At 36.2% G+C, this 17,290-nt stretch overlaps 1 protein-coding gene across 3 annotated transcripts in view; it reads left to right on the top strand.

Annotated features, from left to right (window-relative positions):
- Positions 1–5,147: 5,147 nt before the first annotated feature.
- The window catches only part of LOC143031960 (BTB/POZ domain-containing protein 6-like), a 53,544-nt gene continuing 41,401 nt past the window's right edge, over positions 5,148–17,290 (top strand). The window contains exon 1 of one of the 3 annotated variants that reach the window (XM_076196359.1): positions 5,148–5,168. The gene's annotated coding sequence lies outside the window, so the exon portion shown is untranslated. Of the gene's footprint in view, positions 5,169–15,824; positions 15,973–17,290 lie in introns of those variants that run through there. The other 2 variants (XM_076196357.1, XM_076196358.1) reach the window with 2 other exon arrangements.

Raw genomic sequence — 17,290 nt, 5'->3', positions numbered from 1 at the left:
CTATCTATCTATCTATCTATCTATCTATCTATCTATCTATCTATCTATCTATCTATCTATCTATCTATCTATCTATCTCTCTCTCTCTGTCTCTAATTTTCTTAAATAGTGAAAAAAAACTGTCAGACAAAGAATTTGAACATAGTATCATGAAAAATTCTGGGCGGGTCAAAACTTTTGCACATGATTGTACACAATCTTTCTATCTCATTCTCTCTCTCTCTCTCTCTCTCTCTCTCTCTCTCTCTCTCTCTCTCTCTCTCTCTCTCTCTCTCTCCCTTTCTTTCCCTCGTTTACCGCTTTCTTTTCAAACCGTAAAGCCTACCACCACCACCACCACCACCACCACCACCACCACCACCACTAACAATAACAACAAGAACTATATCACCAACACCATCAACACACCACCATCACTATCACCAACACCAATCACCACCACCATTATCATCAACATTATGACAATCGCAACATGTTGCTGTTGTTGTTGTTATTGTTGTTGTTATTGTTGTTGTTGTTGTTGTTGTTGTTGTAGTTGTTGTTGTTTTCTTCTTATTATTCTTTTTCTTATTCTTCTTCTTTTCCTTCTTCTTCTCTTTCTTCTTCTTCTTCTTCTTCTTCTTCTTCTTCTTCTTCTTCCTCTTCCTTTTCTCTTTCTCCTCCTTCTCTTCCTCCTCTTCCTTTTTTTTCTTTTTCCCTCCAACCTCCCCGCATATCCTCCTCCTCCTCCTTCTTCCCCGAAGCTTTTCTTTTGACCTTCTTCCCACCACCTCCTCCTCCTCCTCCTCCTCCTCCACCTCCTTCACCTCCTCTTCCACCTCCTTCTCCTTCCCTCAAGCTTATCTCCTTTGACTTCCCTCCCTCCTTCCCACCTCCATCTCCTCCTCCTCCTCCACCTCCTCTTCCTCCTCCTCCACCTCCTCTTCCTCCTCCTTCTCCTTCCCTCAAGCTTATCTCCTTTGACTTCCCTCCCTCCTTCCCACCTCCACCTCCTCCTCCTCCTCCTCCTCCTCCTCCTCCACCTCTTTCACCGCCTCTTCCTCCTCCTCCTCCTCCACCTCCTTCACCTCCTCTTCCACCTCCTTCTCCTTCTCTCAAGCTTATCTCCTTTGACTTCCCTCCCTCCTTCCCACCTCCACCTCCTCCTCCTCCTCCACCTCCTCTTCCTCCTCCTCCACCTCCTCTTCCTCCTCCTCCTCCTCCCTCAAGCTTATCTCCTTTGACTTCCCTCCCTCCTTCCCGCCTCCACCTCCTCCTCCTCCTCCTCCTCCTCCTCTTCCTCTTTCTCCTCCTCCTTTCCTCTTCCCTCCTCGTTAGTTCCAATCTTCCCTCTTCTGATCTTCCTTCCCCCTCCTCCTCCTCCTCCTCCTTTCCTCCTCCTTCCCTCAAGTTTATCTCCTTTGACTTCCCTCCCTCCTTCTCACCTCCACCTCCTCCTCCTCCTCCTCCTCCTTTCCTCTTACCTCTTCGTTACTCCCAAGGCCTGACATGACGTGAGGGCCCTTCCATGGCGAGAAGGAAGTCTCTATCTGGACATTAACCCATTCAACTCCGATGACAAGATGTCTTGTCATTTGGTCAAATAAAACAAAAAATCATAAAACACCAAAATGTTTGATCAAACACCAGAAAAATATGACGTCCGTCCTCGCTTCGCTCGCGAGCGAAGCGAGGACTGACGTCATATTTTTCTGGTGTTTGATCAAACATTTTGGTGTTTTATGATTTTTTGTTTTATTTGACCAAATGACAAGACATCTTGTCATCGGAGTTTAATGGTTAAGCAACTTTGGTGAAACGGTTTTCTTGTTCCTTGCTGACGGTAAGGAGATGAATCTGATTTTGTTTTATATTTCAGGGGAGTAGGGGGTGGGGGGGCTAAGGGTTATGGGGGCTTGTCACATTCATCATGGCACACCCACTGATTTTTTTTTCCCTTTTTCTCTTTATCTATTTATCTTTTTTATCGGCGTAATCTCCCTTCCTTATCTTTGGCTGGCTGGGGGTTTTGTTTTATATTCTTTTGTCGTATGAAATTCTCTCCTATCAATGCCTTCCTTCCTATTTCACTTCTTCCTTTCCCTTCCTCTCTTCCTCCCTCTCTCTCTCTCTTCTGCCTTCATCTCCCTTTTCTCCCTTCCTCCCTCTTCCTCCTCCCTTCCTCCTCCCCCTCTCCTCCCTCCAATCCTCCTCTCCCCATTTCTCCTCATTTCCTCTCTTTCTTCCTTAACATCTTCCTCATTTTCTCCCACATCTCTTTTTCCTTTCTCTTCCTCCTCCTCCTTCCCTACCTCTCTTCCTCCCTCCCTCCCTTTCTCCTCTTCCTTTCCTCCCTTTTCCTCCCTCCCTTCCTGTCTCCTCCTCCTCCTCCTTCCTCCTCTTTCTTGTTCTATCTTCCTATCTTTCCCTTCCCCCTTTCTTCTTTCCCTCCCTTCCTCCCCCTTCCTTCCTCTTCTTTCCCAATTCTTCCCTTCTTTCCCCCATTCCTCCTTTCCCTTCTCCATTCCTTCCTCCCCTCCCCCTCCCCCCTCGTCCTCCTCTTCTTCTTTCCCTCCCTTCCTCCCCCTTCCCCTCCTTTCCCAGTTCTTCCCTTCTTTCCCCATTCCTCCTTTCCTTTCTCCATTCCTCCCTCCCCTCCCCTCCCCTCCCCTCCCTCTACTCCGTCCTCCTCCTTCTCCCTTCTTCTTTCCCTCCTTTCCTCCCCCTTCCCCTCCCCCTCTTCCCACTTCTTCCCTTCTTTTCCTATTCCTCTTTTCCTTTCTTCATTCCTCCCTCCCTCCCTCCCTCCCCCTCCCTCTTTCCTTCCCCTTCCCCTTCTCCCTCTCCCCCTCCTCCCCTCCACCTCCCCTCCCCCTCCCCCTCTCCTCTACAAGAGGCGCCGGCGAGTGACTCTCTAACTTTTTTTAGTTTGCGAGAATGTTGTTGTTGTTGTCAACCACAGAAGCGTCAAGTCAAGTTGTTTGATTAACCCATTCAACTCCGATGACAAGATGTCTTGTCATTTGGTCAAATAAAACAAAAAATCATAAAACACCAAAATGTTTGATCAAACACCAGAAAAATATGACGTCAATCCTCGCTTCGCTCGCAGCGATGCGAGGACTGACGTCATATTTTTCTGGTGTTTGATCAAACATTTTGGTGTTTTATGATTTTTTGTTTTATTTGACCAAATGACAAGACATCTTGTCATCGGAGTTCAATGGGTTAACCTCCATCACAAAACCTTTTTTGGAGTCCCGGCACAGATAGGCTAACCGGGGGGCTGATTAGATTTGGCGCTCTTTGATCCCGGTCTGTCCTCCTCCCGGGCCGGGATCCCGGTGGCGAACTCCGGGAACTCAGTCGAGACTTGTTTCTCTGTTACACAAAAAAAAAAAAAAAAAAAAAAAAAAAAAAAAAAAAAAAAAAAAAAAAAAAAAAAAAAAAAAAAAAAATTATATATATATATATATATATATATATATACATACATATATATATATATATATATAATAAAATCTTATTCCAGAAAAATGTCCCGAAAAAAGGACCAAAAATTGTTGAATTCCTTGATTCGGGTTCGTCCCAGCGAGCCTCCAGTTGAATATCTTAATTAAAGTAGTTTAATTAAGTATACTTAACCTGAGACAACACATTCCTTCTTCACATTTACGTGAACTGGCAGCATCAACGGAAGCGTGCTGCCCTCGCATCCACTTAGTCCTAGGTTCGAATCCCACACTCATTTCCAATTTCCAGTCCCAACAACAGTCCCCTAAGGGCATGGCAGGGCCAAGGTGACGGCTCCGGCCGCATCTAATCAGCGTCTCCTGATGCAAATACCACAGGTTAGTGAGTATGCTCCTCCCTCATACCCTACCTCATATCCTCCTCATATTCTACCTCACATCCTACTCCCTCATATCCTACCTCATACTCTGCTCCTCCAATATTCTACAGTATTCTCATATGTATCTATTTCCTCCTCATACCCTGCTCCTCCTCTCAGTCACAGCTGAACTAACAGGAATTGTCCATGCCTTAAAAGAAGCTTCATTAACCAAAGCTAAGAAATTTGTTATATATACAGATTCAAAAAGTGCCATAGATGTTGTATGCCAGTTCAATACTTCCCACCCGCTAGGACAAAAAGCACAAGAGTGGCTACAATTCATTCACTCCCGTCATAAATCTGTGTGTTTTTGCTGGATCCCTTCCCATGTGGGAATAAGAGGGAATGAAATGGCTGATGAAGAAGCTAAGGAAGCTAGTAAGAAAAGCAGAATTGATGTGCGAAAATTGCCCCATTCTGATCTGTATAAACCTATCAAGTCTTACATCAGACAGAAGTGGCAGGACCGTTGGTCTGATCCTCTTCTTGCCACTAACAGGAAATATAAAAGCATTAGGCCTAACACATCATACTGGCCTTCTGTGTTCCATGCTGATAGGAGAACTGAAATAGTCCTAAGTAGGTTGAGAATGGGTCATACCAATCTGACACATAAGTTCCTGTTAGAAGGATCAGATGCACCCAAGTGTGATTGTGGCAGTCCTCTGACAATTGGTCACATTCTGATGCAATGTCAGTTGTATGCTAGAGCTCGACGTAAATATGGACTTGCTGGCAAACCCATGCCAAATCTTTAAGGAGATGACGCAGATGTAGCTGGACTAGTTAAATTTTTAAAATAAATTAATTTGTTTTATAAGCTCCAACTTTTATGTAAATATCATTTAGATCTTACTTTATTTTATGTATTCGTTAATTCATTATCATCATATATATGAATTTAACTTTTTCAAATTTGTACATTCATTTTGGTTTTTATCCATTCAAATTTTTAAATTCATTTTGGTTTTTATTCATTCAAATTTTTAAATTCATTTTGGTTTTTATTCATTCAAATTTTTAAATTCATTTTGATTTTTATTCATATGCATAGTCTTACTATGCAACTTATCTTTATTTTAAATTCATTCCATTAACATCTCACTAATTTCAATTTTCATAAATTCATTGTGGCGCTGAATGATCATTTTGGTCCCAGTGCCTGGCCGTCGGCCAAAAAACTCATAAATCATCATCATCATAGAATGAATTGATATAAAACAATGTACGTCTGGGAGTGGAATAAAAGATAAGAAATAATTTAAGCCAACAACATACAGGAAATTCATTTAAGGTAAAGTTTAAGTGGAGACTGTATCCTATGAGAATAGTTCCAAAACAGACATACAGTAAACATACATATAGAATAATGCGGTGTCACTAATTTCAGAGAAAACAGAGAAACAGAGAAAACAGAGAAAATACAAAAAAGGACGGGTTTTGCTCAAATGCACACTTCTATATATGTATGGTTGCATATAGTTGAATTATTTAAACTTTTTTTCTTTAAAATGTGTGATTTTCATGTAATTTGACCAAAGAGAAGTTATGTTTTAGTCTCTGCAGTATGACCGACCACAGCTACATATACCGTAACAAATTAGCATATGGTTGCATTATTTGAACTATTTTCTTTAAAAGGTGTGATTTTCATGTAATTTGACCAAAGAGAAGTAACGTTTTTATCCTCTGCAAAATTACCGACCCCAGCTACGATTCGTGGTTACCGCTAGCCTGCCATCTATGTTCCGCGAATGCAGATCATCACTGAGCGTCAGAGTTGCCAGATTGGCGTTTTCAATGCCAAATTTTGTATCTTCGGAATGTTTTTACCGTGTTTGGCAGGAAAATTTGTTGGGTGGCATTTTTGGGAATTTGGCATTTTTGGGGGGCGTTTTTAAATACCCGGTCGTGATTAGAGATCACTTTTACTTATATCAAGAATTAAATGATGATGTATATGAATGATATAAATTTATCTTGGTTATATCATGCGGGAAATGTTGCAAAGATTTTGTGCCTAGCCAAAGGATGTTTCAGCTCTTCTTTAGTGAAAATATGTAAGAACGGAGTAGCTCATCAAACATTTCTAAATCTGATGATGCTTTTGATTATATTTAGACACAATAGAAAAGTCACATGTATTTTTATTCATGTATGTCAGAGTCTAGAAGGTTGTTTAATAAACTGGTTTAATTTATTGTAGAGGGTAATAAAAAGTTTACTTAGGAACTTAAACGTATGGAGTAATACATTTTATTTTAGTTATTGGTATTTTTTCTTTCTCACATAATACGGAGTATAATATATTTTATTTTGGAAGTTCATATCTTTCTTTCCTTTTCACACACATTCTTGAAAGTAGATTTATTTCAGAGGATGGTGGTTTATTACAGTACCACTAGAATTAAATGATTGTGTACATGAGTGATATAAATTGATCTTGGTCATATCATGTGACATTGTTTTATATTGGCTAGTCAACAGTAAAAATTATTTTTATATTGTAGTTATACAGATTATTCTTAACTACTTGATCTTGGTTATATCATGTGGTATTGTTTTATATTGGCTAGTCAACCGTAAAAAATAGTTTTCATGTAATTGTAGTTATACACATTATTTTTAACTACACATGTAAAACCAAAATGCAAAAAAGAAAAAATCTTAGACAATGTAATGGTTGGCATTTTGGGGCATGTTTTAAAAACAATTTGGCAGTTTTTGGCAGCATTTTGTCAGAAGTTGGTATTTTTCCTGGTAGAAAACCTGGCAACCCTGCTAAGCGTGGTTGATGGAGTTGGCCAAAAACATAATACTTTTAGAATTTCTTGTGAGGTTCGAACATGTGGGGCATATTTGCATACTAACTTGAATAAATGTAGAGTGATTTTTTTTTTGTTAACTATTGTTGTTTATTTCTTTATAATACAAAGGTTGCTTAATATTCCATGCAATTAAATAAAAAAAATCATTAAATTTTATTTGAAATGCGCTATACAAAATTTATATTCTATGAAATATGACATTGCATACATGGTATTATGCAAAGTAGACCACTTGAAAAAAGAAACTAACGAAGCAGAGCGCTTTCGTATATCACATATTCAATACAAAAAGTACATAGTTGAATAGAAATACATATTTTGTATATACATGAAAAAGGAATACAAAAACTCCATTAAATATTGACGTCAACTTCGCCGTGTTCCATCATGCCAACCAAGAAGACCACAGAATGGACTGGGATAACGCACCAGTTATATTCAAATCCCATTGTAGCTTTCAAAGTGGTACCATCGCAAATGCCAAGATATTCCGCAAACTACGTTCCAAGAACTCGGTGAGATGTCCCTTGGGTACTGGTGAAACTCTTGCGTAACTATCGGGTGCTTCGAGGATAAACTGTTGCTTTTTTGTATAACCATAGTAGTTTGTTGCAGGAAGCACAAAAAGGGAACAAATATTTTTGCACAATACACCAAGTACATCAACACCTATAACCTTGGGCAAGTTTGAATTTAAGATTTGTTATATTCTTGGGGGTGTTTCTCGGCGTGTTTCAAGTATCGGTTATCGCTTATCGCCCCCCCCCCCCCAATAACAATCCTGGATCCGTGCCTGGGTGGTATGGATCAAACTTCACTCTATTTAGAAACACTATTGTGTTTTTAGTGTAATAGACTGCATATAGTTGAATTATTTTCTTTAAAAGGTGTAATTTCCATATAATATGATCAAAGAGAAGTTACGTTTTTATCCGCAGAGATATGATAGATTCTGAATGGAGAACATTCACGCTCGATTGCTCATCACATCAATTACGCACCGCAATTACCGAAAGTACTGCTACCCGAGACTTCCCCCTTCTTGAGAAATCTCGCCCTGGCAGGATTATGTCCCGCTCTCACGCGTTTAGGCGCACTCGGGCCTCGTGTTCGATAATTGTTGCGAGATTACAAAGGCGGAGCATGCCGACAGGAGACCTTTTGGCCCATATCTAGGTCGGATGCGAGAAAAAATCATAATAGTAAAAAATAAATAAATAAAAACTATAATAATGTAGATAACAAATAGAATACATAAATAAATGCAAAGGTATAGTTAGATAATAAACAGGTTTCGTGCGTTAAGCGACTTATTTGGCACCAAAAGGATTTTTTTATGTTCATTCATCCATTCATCCATAAATAGATAAATAAAGGTAAATAAAATATAAATAAAGAATGACCAAAGTAGTTATGTTGGTGCTCAAAAAATAATAATGGCATTTTGGTGTTCTAAATTTTAAGTAAACAAAGAAACGAGTTAAGCGTAAACATGTCCAGCTTCAGAATAAACTAAATACTTTGCGAGCAGCATCGCGATGGCATATCAGATGTCAATGATTTCCTTCGTCGTGTTGGAAGAAGTCTGCGATCATGAACTAAAAGTTTCAATAAACTGTGTTTCTCATGATGATATCTGTGCTAGAACGTTGACAAATACCCGTAATTCTACTCGTCTTACATAATTGTAAACTTATTAAAGTGAATGATTATATTACATTGTATTGAAAAATGTATATCATATGTGTCTATACATAGTAAAGAATTATCTATACATAAATTTCAATCGTTCTTGAATGATTGTATTACATTGTACTGAAAATAATGCATATCATATGTGTCTATAAATAATAAAGAATTGTATAGACATGAATTTCAATCTATCTTTTTTTCTTAATATAGATATTTTAAGCTGATTATCCTATTATAACTTGAAGATGAGGACTTGTCCAGAAGACTAAATGCCTGAAGACCAGTTATTTTGCAAAGGAAGACCAATTGTCCGAAGACTAAATGTCCCGAAGACTAAATGTCCGAAGACTAAATTTTAGTCCGAAGACTAAATTTTAGTCCGAAGACTAAATTTTAGTCCGAAGACTAAATTTTAGTCCGAAGACTAAATTTTAGTCCGAAGACTAAATTTTAGTCCGAAGACTAAATTTTAGTCCGAAGACTAAATTTTAGTCCGAAGACTAAATTTTAGTCCGAAGACTAAATTTTAGTCCGAAGACTAAATTTTAGTCCGAAGACTAAATTTTAGTCCGAAGACTAAATTTTAGTCCGAAGACTAAATTTTAGTCCGAAGACTAAATTTTAGTCCGAAGACTAAATTTTAGTCCGAAGACTAAATTGTAGTCCGAAGACTAAATTTTAGTCCGAAGACTAAATTGTAGTCCGAAGACTAAATTGTAGTCCGAAGACTAAATTTTAGTCCGAAGACTAAATTTTAGTCCGAAGACTAAATTTTAGTCCGAAGACTAAATTTTAGTCCGAAGACTAAATTTTAGTCCGAAGACTGAATTTTAGTCCGAAGACTGAATTTTAGTCCGAAGACTAAATTGTAGTCCGAAGACTAAATTTTAGTCCGAAGACTAAATTTTAGTCCGAAGACTAAATTTTAGTCCGAAGACTAAATTTTAGTCCGAAGACTAAATTTTAGTCCGAAGACTAAATTTTAGTCCGAAGACTAAATTTTAGTCCGAAGACTAAATTTTAGTCCGAAGACTAAATTTTAGTCCGAAGACTAAATTTTAGTCCGAAGACTAAATTTTAGTCCGAAGACTAAATTTTAGTCCGAAGACTAAATTTTAGTCCGAAGACTAAATGTCCGAAGACTAAATGTCCGAAGACTAAATGTCCGAAGACTAAATGTCCGAAGACTAAATGTCCGAAGACTAAATGTCCGAAGACTAAATGTCCGAAGACTAAATGTCCGAAGACTAAATGTCCGAAGACTAAATGTCCGAAGACTAAATGTCCGAAGACTAAATGTCCGAAGACTAAATGTCCGAAGACTAAATATCCGAAGACTAAATGTCCGAAGACTAAATGTCCGAAGACTACATGTCCGAAGACTAAATGTCCGAAGACTAAATGTCCGAAGACTAAATGTCCGAAGACTAAATGTCCAAAGACTAAATGTGACAATGGTTAATCAATTAATAAAGGTTTATTGTATAAATTATGTACATGGATATATACATTTATATACAATGCGGGTAACAGCACGCCAGTGGGGGAGTTATCGTGCCCTAGTGGGTGGAAGGTGAGAGCGTGGGCCCTTTCCCTCAGGTGGGCGGCGTGGGCTGTAAAAGGCAGCCACTTGTCCACGGATCCATGACAAAATACCTCCACCCAAAATACCTCCTAAACCACCCATAATACCTCCTAAACCACCCATAATACCTCCATACGGAAACAGCATATTCTATATGTGGACGAACTAACGATTTATATAGCTTGTTAAGTGATGGACTTTTGAAATGCATAGGTATAGTTAGATAATAAACAAACAGGTAGATAATAAATAATAATAAATTGACATATAACTAATAATAAATGAAAATCAAACAGACAAATGATAACAAAACAAAAACAATATGTATAGTATAGAATCCCATAGAAAGTATCATTAGAGGACTTTTTCATTCAGGATTATGGTAGTATGGTAGATCAAAGGAATAATAAATTCTATATAGAAATTATTAATCAAAGGAATCAATGAAAATCAAACAATAAACTCTTTGATCTGTGCACCAATGGTGTCTGGTGATTTTTGCTCACTTGACGATTTAGGATTTTAACCTACAAAGGATTACAAAGGCGGAGCATGCCGACAGGAGACCTTTTGCTCCATATCTAGGTCGGATGCGATAAAATCTTAATTATAATAAATGAATAAATAAAAACTAATGCAAATAACATAAAATACATAAATAAATGCATAGGTATAATTAAATAATAAAGAAACAGGTAAATAGTAAATAATAATAGATTGACATATAATTAATAATACATGAGAATTAGACAGACAAATGATAAAACAAAAACAAATAATATAAAATAAAAGATTAATTACAGTATCTTGCTTAGGTGTTTACCTAAATGATTTTTAAATGTCATGGACATTTTGGAATGATATTGTAAACAATACGTACAGTAGAGTATAGAATCCTATATCAGTACCTGGTCGCCATCTGTAATGGCATATAGTAATTAAGCCGATTTTCAAAAATAAAATAAAATAGATAGATAAATAAATAAAATAAAATAAGATACATCTGACTCCAATTACTATATGCCAAACTTCCATGTTGAATCAGCCTAACCCAAAAAGTGAAGTACCTACAGTCAAGCAGAAATTCGGGTGAAGCCCTTCTGGTAAGATTACAAAGGATTACAAAGGCGGAGCATGCCGACAGGAGACCTTTTGGTCCATATCTAGGTCGGGTGCGAAAAAATCATAATAGTAAAAAAATAAATAAATAAAAACTATAATAATGTAAACAACAAATAAAATACATAAATAAATGCATAGGTATAGTTAAATAATAAAAAACAGGTAAATAGTAAATGATAATAAATTAACATATAACTAATGATAAATGAAAATCAAACAGACAAATGATGACAAAACAAAAACAAATAATATAAAATAAATCATAATCATTACAGCATCTTGCTTAGGTGTTTATCTAAATGATTCTTAAAGCTTCGAACTGAACTACATTGCACTACCTGTGCAGGAAGTTTATTCCATTCATTAATTACACGGTTGGCGAAGTTTTTTTCTACCTACTTCCAAATTGAATCTATTTCCGGACAGTTTGAGACCATTGTTTCTTGTCTGATTCTCATTCAATGTGAAAATTTGGTCACTTTTGATGTTGTCAATTCCCTTTAGAATTTTAAAGGCCGGTATCAAGTCACCTCTGAGTCTACCCTTTTTTAGGGAAAACAGATTTTTTAAATCAGTTTTGTGGCTCGCCGTTGTACTTTTTCCAGTCTGTCAATGCCTTTAATGAGATTCGGTGACCATACGGAAACAGTATATTCCAAGTGTGGACGAACTAACGATTTATATAGCTTGTTAATGAGTGATGGACTTTTGAAGTCAAAAGATCGCGCAATCAGTCCTAAAATTTTATTTGCTTTCTCAGAGGCTGAAATACGCTGCTTGGTTGATTTGAGATCGTTACTGATAATTACGCCGAGATCTTTTTCACTATCCACTTTTGTTAACGAATTTCCAAATAACTTGTAATCGTACTTGCTGTTATTTTTACCTATGTGCATTACCTTGCATTTACTTGTGTTCATTATCCATTTTTCAGACCATTGCTGTAATTGATCTAAATCTTCTTGAATATCTAATTGGTTTAAGTGATCATTTGCCATGCCGCACAGTTTTGTATCATCAGCAAATTTGGAAACAGTAGTCCATTGTCTATATCATTTATATATACTATGAATAAAAGTGGCCCAAGAACGGAACCCTGAGGAACTCCACTTGTAATATTTTTCCGTCTAGAAGTTTTTCCATTTAAAACAACTCTCTGTTTTCGATCATTCAACCAATTACTAGATGAAATCCCTACACACACCTATGCAAAAACATAAAGTTCGGGTGAAACCCTTCTGTGTGCCCTTTATAATTGTAACACTGATAGTCCTTCATTGCTCTTTGTCTTGGTTATGTGAAACTATCCAAAAATAAATTGATATTCGTATAAAATCATTGATTCTTTGCTTACTTGCACATAACATTTCTTTAACATTTTAGTTATTTGGATTATTTTTATTTCATCATTATATATTTTTCAGGTTTTTTTTTCCCCTTTCTTATTCATAGAGAATCAGAAACAATGCATGTCTGATGCTGTGTGATTCTCATATGTATGTCTGAAAGTTGATGGTAGGAAACTAAGTAATTTATCATCTTTTTGTATTCGTCACGTGACATAGTAAAACCCAACTAATATAAATTATTCATGCCTAATTTAACATTTTCATGCCTGCTGTTCAAAAGAATCATCTTTTATTATTTTTTCTTGGTTTGAGATCGTAATATACAGCACGAATTATGCTGTGCCCAGATGTCGCAACCAGTACTTTGTGACCAAATATCGTGTGCCCAAATGTCTTGTGCCTAAATGTCCTGTGCCCAAATATCCTGTGCCCAAATGTCTGGATACCCACAGAACATCCCACGTAGAGTCGTTGTTCTCGCCTTTATAGATTGTCCGCACTCGTAAATTCGTGGCTAGGTGCTAATTCCTGCACAGTGCTACCGAAAAAGAGTTGGACTGGCAATTCCATCCCCGGTTACATGAATCGTTTGGTTCTTCACACCACCACACTTGTCAAGGACTGCAACGGCATTCGTATCAGGTTCCAGATGAGCTTCAAACTTGCCTAAGGTTATAGGTGTTGATGTACTTGGTGTATTACGCAAAAATATTTGTTCCCTTTTTACGCTTCCTGCAACAAACTACTATGGTTATACAAAAAAGCAACAGTTTATCCTCGAAGCACCCGTTCGTTACGCAAGAGTTGCACCATTACCCAAGGGACATCTCACCGAGTTCTTGGAACGTAGTTTGCGGAATATCTTGGCATTTGCGATGGTACCACTTTGAAAGCTACAATGGGATTTGAATATAATTGGTGCGTTATCCCAGTCCATTCTGTGGTCTTCTTGGTTGGCATGATGGAACACGGCGAAGTTGACGTCAATATTTAATGGAGTTTTTGTATTCCTTTTTTATGCATATATAAAATATGTATTTCTATTCAACTATGTCCTCTTTGCATTGAATATGTAATATACGAAAGCGCTCTGCTTCGTTAGTTTCTTTTTTCAAGTGGTCTACTTTGCGTAATACAATGTACGCAATATCATATTTCATAGCTTATAAATTTTGTATAGCGTATCTTAAATAAAATTTACTGAAAATTTTGTATTTAATTGTATGCAATATTTATGTAATCTTTGTATTGTAAAGAAATAAACAACAACAGTTTTTAAAATAAAAATGTTCACTCTACCACATGTTCGAACCTCACAAGAAATTCTAAAATTATTATGTTTTTGGCCAACTTCATCAACCACGCTTAGCAGGGTTGCCAGGTTTTCTACCAGGAAAAATGCCAACTTCTGACAAAATGCTGCAAAAATGTTTTTAAAACATGCCCCAAAAATGCCAACCATTACATTTTCTAAGATTTTTTTTTTGTATTTTGGTTTTACATGTGTAGTTAAAAATAATGTATATAAATACAATTACAATATGAAAAATAGTTTTTTACGGTTGACTAGCCAATATAATACAATACCACATGATATAACCAAGATCAACTAGTTAAAGATAATGTGTATAACTACAATTACAATATAAAATATTTTTCTACTGTTGACTAGCCAATGTAAAACAATGTCACATGATATGACCAAGATCAATTTACATCATTCATGTACATCATCATTTAATTCTAGCGGTACTGTAATAAACCACCATCCTCTGAAATAAATCTACTTCAAGACTGTGTGAAAAGGAAAGAAAGATATGAACTTCCAAAATAAAATATATTATGTGAGAAATTATGTGAGAAAGAAAAAATACCAATAACTAAAATAAAATGTATTACTCCATACATTACGTTTAAGTTCCTAAGTAAACTTTTTGGTATCCTCTACAATAAATTAAACCAGTTTATTAAACAACCTCCTTGAGACTCAGATGTACATAAATAGAAAATACATTTGTGACTTTTCTATTGTGTCTAAATATAATCAAAAGCATCATCAGATTTAGAAATGTTTGATGCACTACTGCGTTATTACATATTTTCACTAAAGAAGAGCTGAAACATCCTTTGGCTAGGCACAAAATCTTTACATTTCCCACATAACCAAGATAAATTTATATCATTCATATACATCATCATTTAATTCTTGATACAAGTAAAAGAGTGATCTCTAATCACGACCGGGTATTTAAAAACGCCCCCCAAAAATGCCAAATTCCCAAAAATGCCACCCAACAAAATTTCCTGCCAAACACAGTAAAAACATTCCAAAGATACAAAATTTGGCATTAAAAACGCCAATCTGGCAACTCTGACGCTCAGTGATGATCTGCATTCGCGGAACATAGATGGCAGGCTAGCGGTAACCATGAATCGTAACCACGAATCGTAGCTGGGTTCGGTAATTTTGCAGAGGATAAAAACGTTACTTCTCTTTGATCAAATTACATGAAAATCACACCTTTTAAAGAAAATAGTTCAAATAATGCAACCATATCCTAATTTGTTACGGTATATGTAGCTGTGGTCGGTCATACTGCAGAGACTAAAACATAACTTCTCTTTGGTGAAATTACATAAAAATCCACACATTTTAAAGAAAAGAGTTTAAATAATTCAACTATATGTAGTCTATTACACTAATAATACAACAATAAGAAACTTAAAAGTGTAGTTTGATCCATACCACCAGTAATCATAGACGGCGGGCTGGACGAGTCGTAGCCGGGGTCGGTAAAATTGCAGATGATAAAAACGTAAGTTCTCTTTGATCATATTACATGGAAATCACACACTTTAAAGAAAATAGTTCAAATAATGCAACCATACATATATAGAAGTGTGCATTTGAGCAAAACCCGTCCTTTTTTTTATTTTCTCTGTTTTCTCTGTTTCTCTGCAATTAGTGAGACCCGGAATAATGTACCTTAGAGTAAATCTAGGTTAAACAGGTTTTGTTTCTTAATGTTTAAAAAAATGAATAAATAAAATATGCTCTATCTGCAATTAGTGAGACCCGGAATAATGTACCTTAGAGTAAATCTAGGTTAAACAGGTTTTGTTTCTTAATGTTTAAAAAAATGAATAAATAAAATATGCTCTATACCCCTTCTTAGCAGATGTTTACAATTTGTCCGAAAAAATCTCGAACTGGCAGCTGTTAAACAGTTGTCATGGTCCAGTGATGCCACCTATATAGATCAAGTAAAAGATCTAAATATTTTGTGGCTCATTTTAGGTTGTCAGATTTTACTAAATAATTCTGATTAATAAACAGATTTTTAAGACCTCAAGTTTAGTGGAAATTAATATTATTTGATTAAGTTACCCCTTAAAACACATCTTCTATGATGAACCTGAACCCACCTACTGAACCTTCTCTGAGTTACACTATTGTGTTGGTAAACAAATTCAAATTGTAGTAATAACCAAGCTGAACTTGATTTACAGTATCAGTAACAGGTTTGTATTGACACTGATTTTACCATGAGCGTACTGCATGTGCAATAAATGATCTTTACTGGGCCAAAGCATGTTATGAATCTTAGTTAATGTTTATGTATAATGTAGGAAGTTCTTGTGGAACTATTCTTTAGAAAAAAAACTCTGCTATGGCTGCTACATACCTTGAATATTTTTGTTTTTGATTGATAAATGTGTATTGACTTGCTTAAGGTATCAATTTACAAATATGTAGTTGGCTTAGGTAAAAACCCAATCAGCTTGGTACATTGTGTGGTACCTTGGGGGGACCCAGTGTGCCTATTTATCATGTTATTATCAGGTATTTTATGGTTTATATACTTTTATTGTTATTTTTGATTAATAAATATGTACTGACATAAAAAATCTAATCTTTTAGATATGAAGTGAACAAAATTGTGATAGATTGCCTACTTCATAGGTACGCAAAGGAAAGGCCCAATGTACCTGGTACATTTCTTTTTTATGAATGTGAAATAACTCGTATCAATTCTAATTTTGTTTTTGCAATTTTGTTTTGTGAACTTATGTTCATGCACCAGCCCAAATGTCCTAGGGTGCAGAAACATCCATGGCCCAAATGTCCTAGATTCACGACATTTTGGTTGCATATACCGCTTTTAGGTGATGTTTCATTACAACTTATCACATTTTAAGTTAAAGCTTCTTCACTGAGTCAAATGTGAAATGTTAGCAATTTTTTTTAGTTGGGCACATGTATGCGATTTAGCATCAGAAAATTAGATATTTTATAAATTATGATATATGAATGTAATATGCAATTTCCTTGGCAGAAATAAATTAAACACCTTGCTACAACTATCGAACGAAGCTGCTAGGATACAGTCGAGATGACATGTTGTCTGTCCAGTCCAGTCACTGTCGGTTAGACGATAGCTTTCACATCGTAGACCAGGTGTTCTCCCACTCCAGGTGACATTAATAAGCGCTGTTACAAAGACAATAGGGCTTCCATGGATATTATGAAAGAATACAGGGTTCTGCCGTTGTCTGTTAATCGCCCGAGGTACAATAACAATTAGGCTCTCAGCATCAATGACAATGACCTGTATAATCTTTAGAATTTGAGGTACTGAATTACTAAATATAGGTTAGGTTATGTAGGCTAGATTAGGTTAGGTTAGAATAGATTAATTTATCATCCTCACAATACTTCGACCTTGGCATCTATCAGAAGAAATACGGCATATCATTCAACCACCATTATTTCATTAGTAAATTGGTTTTAGCAACTTTTTGTTATTCATTTCTGCCAAGAAAATTGCATGTTACATTG

Source organism: Oratosquilla oratoria, chromosome 12, assembly GCF_046742065.1.
Source record: "Oratosquilla oratoria isolate Oo_2021 chromosome 12, ASM4674206v1, whole genome shotgun sequence".
In the NCBI taxonomy this organism is placed as follows: domain Eukaryota; kingdom Metazoa; phylum Arthropoda; class Malacostraca; order Stomatopoda; family Squillidae; genus Oratosquilla; species Oratosquilla oratoria.
Note: the sequence above shows the minus strand (reverse complement) of the source record. Positions and strands in the feature narration are given on the sequence as shown.